We start from the raw sequence: 3,946 nt of genomic DNA, 5'->3' as shown, positions 1-3,946 counted from the left end.
GGTATGTGAAAAGCACTCCGTCTTCAGGCCACGAGTGGCCTATCGGGACCATCCGACCGCCGTGTCATCCTCAGGGGAGGATGCGGTTAGGAGAGGCGTGGGGTCAGCACACTGCTCTTGATGGTATCCTTGACCAAAGCCGCTACTATTCGGTCGAGTAGCTCCTCAATTGGCGTCACGAGGCTGAGTGCACCTCAAAGAATGGCAACAGCGCATGGCGGCCTGGATGGTCACCCATCCAAGTGCCGACCGCGCCCGACAGCGCTTAACTTCGGTGATCTCACGGGAACCAGTGTAACCACTGCGGCAAGGCCGTTGCCGAGTAGTATGTGGCAAAGTATTTTTTGTTACGCCTTATATTGATATTTCCTGAGTTCCCTCCATGCATGAGACGCGTCAAGAAGTTGGCCTACGCCGCTAGATCTCATGCAACACTAGGACCGGCTCTAGAGGAGGACGATCCGTGGCATTGCCCAGGGCGGCAAGTATTTGCGGGCGCGACTGTCTCAGATTTTAATATGTTCCAAAAGGATTAATCAAATAAGACATGAAAGTTTTGCATAACACAATACTTAAAATGTACCTGAGTCAGCATGAAAGCCCCTTTAGAAGCGAAAACCTTTAAAATCAAGAAATAAAGATAAATGTCAGCATACGATGGCCTAATAGTACAAGTACAGCAACGTTAACCACCTACAGCGGTGTAATATGACACACTCTTTTCAATTAAGACACTGTGATTTACCGGCGTTTACTGGTAGACGTGGAAAGATGCATGTTATCCTTCCCCAAACCATTCCCTCTCCTTTGGACTTACCATTTATACCATTTACATTACTGTTCTTCTTGCCTCACTCCTCTAAATTTTTATTATTATTATCTTCTTTCCTTTCTCAGACCTTAGGTCTGGTTAAAAATGGAAAGTGACGCGGACCTTGATCAAGCGTGACTTCCTTTTAACTGTACGGTATATGTTACATTGCATTTAGGAACTTTCGGGTAATTGAACATGTATCAATAATTACTGATTTCTGTAGTTGTATATATAAGTTTGGATGTAGCTGTATTGCGTTGATGTACTGGTGGATATTGTGTGGTATGACTCCTGTAGTTGATAGTATAATTGGTATAATGTCAACTTTATCCTGATGCCATATGTCCTTGACTTCTTCAGCCAGTTGGATGTATTTTTCAATTTTTTCTCCTGTTTTCTTCTGTATATTTGTTGTATTGCGTATGGATATTTCGATTAGTTGTGTTGATTTCTTCTTTTTATTGGTGAGTATGATGTCAGGTTTGTTATGTGGTGTTGTTTTATCTGTTATAATGGTTCTGTTCCAGTATAATTTGTATTCATCATTCTCCAGTACATTTTGTGGTGCATACTTGTATGTGGGAACATGTTGTTTTATTAGTTTGTGTTGTATGGCAAGTTGCTGATGTATTATTTTTGCTACATTGTCATGTCTTCTTGGGTATTCTGTATTTGCTAGTATTGTACATCCGCTTGTTATGTGATCTACTGTTTCTATTTGTTGTTTGCAAAGTCTGCATTTATCTGTTGTGGTATTGGGATCTTTAATAATATGCTTGCTGTAATATCTGGTGTTTATTGTTTGATCCTGTATTGCAATCATGAATCCTTCCGTCTCACTGTATATATTGCCTTTTGTTAGCCAAGTGCTGGATGCTTCTTGATCGATGTGTGGCTGTGTTAGATGATACAGGTGCTTGCCATGTAGTGTTTTCTTTTTCCAATTTACTTTCTTCGTATCTGTTGATGTTATGTGATCTAAAGGGTTGTAGAAGTGGTTATGAAATTGCAGAGGTGTAGCTGATGTATTTATATGAGTGATTGCTTTGTGTATTTTGCTAGGATAAATCCCCTTCCTCCTTCCTTTCTGCTTAATGTGAATCTTTCTGTTGCTGATTGTATGTGATGTATTCTATATTTGTGGCATTGTGATCGTGTAAGTGTATTGAGTGCTTCTAGGTCTGTGTTACTCCATTTCACTACTCCAAATGAGTAGGTCAATATTGGTATAGCATAAGTATTTATAGCTTTTGTCTTGTTTCTTGCCGTCAATTCTATTTTCAGTATTTTTGTTAGTCTTTGTCTATATTTTTCTTTTAGTTCTTCTTTAATATTTGTATTATCTATTCCTATTTTTTGTCTGTATCCTAGATATTTATAGGTGCCTGTATTTTCCATCGCTTCCATGCAGTCGCTGTGGTTATCCAATATGTAATCTTCCCGTTTAGTGTGTTTTCCCTTGACTATGCTATTTTTCTTACATTTGTCTGTTCCAAAAGCCATATTTATATCATTGCTGAATACTTCTGTTATCTTTAGTAATTGGTTGACTTGTTGATTTGTTTTAGATCGCCCATGTATAGCAAATGTGTGATTTTGTGTGGGTATGTTCCAGTAATATTGTATTCATAATTTGTATTGTTTAGCATGTTGGATAGTGGGTTCAGAGCAAGGCAGAACCAGAAAGGACTTAATGAGTCTCCTTGGTATATTCCACGCTTAATCTGTATTGGCTGTGATGTGATATTATTTGAATTTGTTTGGATATTAAGTGTGGTTTTCCAATTTTTCATTACTATGTTTAGGAACTGTATCAATTTAGAATCTAGTTTGTATATTTCCAATATTTGTAGCAACCATGAATGGGGTACACTATCAAAAGCTTTTTGGTAATCAATGTATGCGTAGTGTAGCGACTTTTGTTTAGTTTTAGCTTGATATGTCACTTCTGCATCTATGATCAGTTGCTCTTTACATCCTCGTGCTCCTTTGCAACAGCCTTTTTGTTCTTCATTTATAATTTTGTTCTGTGTCGTATGTGTCATTAATTTCTGTGTAATGACTGAAGTTAATATTTTGTATATTGTTGGTAGGCATGTTATGGGGCGATATTTAGCTGGGTTGCTGTGTCTGCTTGATCTTTAGCTTTCAGATAGGTTATTCCATGTGTAAGTGTATCAGGGAATGTGTATGGGTCTGCATTGTAACTGTTAAATAATTTAGTTAGATGTGCATTATTATTATTATTATTATTATTATTGCTTTGTCTGTAACTTATAAGTTTTTTTTCCATTTCCTACTCTTTCTCGGTACTGTATTCGTAATCAGTAGATATTAACATCAAGATCATACGGAAGAAATCTGCCATACCTACAATGACAAATTAGTATTTTTCTCGTTTTTCCTGTGTTATCAAAATTACTTGTTTCTAAGAAAAAATGTAAAACTAATTGTGATCTGTGCCATTGGTGATCAAGAAAAGAGTGTTATATGAAAACATGAATCCATATTTTTTTTTAATTTCGAACGATAAGTCGCAACTACATTACATTTGCGACACAATCTCTATCTTTTGTCTGACATACTTCTTTTTCTTCTACGAATCACGTGGTTCTTCCAGATAAATACCGAGACGGTGATCGCATATTATCAGACCAGCAGTCCGGTTACACGTAGCCCACGATGCAACCTCGTCATAAAATCGCTAAATTTTGAAAGTGATTCGGCTAAGGAGCGTCGTATGAAACAGGTATTTGCAACTCCCTCACGCCGCCGTCGCTAGATATTTCTCCAGTATTTGTAACGCATTCTGTCTCGATACAATGTCAGAGGGCCGGTGATATATCCACTGAGCTATAAGTAATGGTTGATTGAGAAGGATCACAAACAGTAGATGGTGTGGTGATTGAGGTCGTAAGAAATGTACACTAGCTTTTCAGATCTCTAATGCCACGCTATCTGCTAGAAATCCTGTCTGGGATTTGGAATCAAGTCCCTCCATTCAAGCACATACCTGCGATTGATCCTATGGAAGAGTCTTTTAATGATTACATCCACTACTGAATCATATTTCTGGCACTCTCACTTCTCAAACCGAGTCACATTGCTGGAACCTGTCTGCTACAGTAAAAT

The 3,946-nt window shown here is 38.0% G+C and overlaps 1 pseudogene; it reads right to left on the bottom strand.

Moving 5' to 3' along the window:
* Positions 1-202: 202 nt before the first annotated feature.
* Positions 203-320, bottom strand: LOC124791188 (annotated as a pseudogene).
* Positions 321-3,946: the final 3,626 nt, after the last annotated feature.

Source organism: Schistocerca piceifrons, chromosome 3 (assembly GCF_021461385.2).
Source record: "Schistocerca piceifrons isolate TAMUIC-IGC-003096 chromosome 3, iqSchPice1.1, whole genome shotgun sequence".
NCBI classification, from domain to species: Eukaryota; Metazoa; Arthropoda; class Insecta; order Orthoptera; family Acrididae; genus Schistocerca; species Schistocerca piceifrons.
Note: the sequence above shows the minus strand (reverse complement) of the source record. Positions and strands in the feature narration are given on the sequence as shown.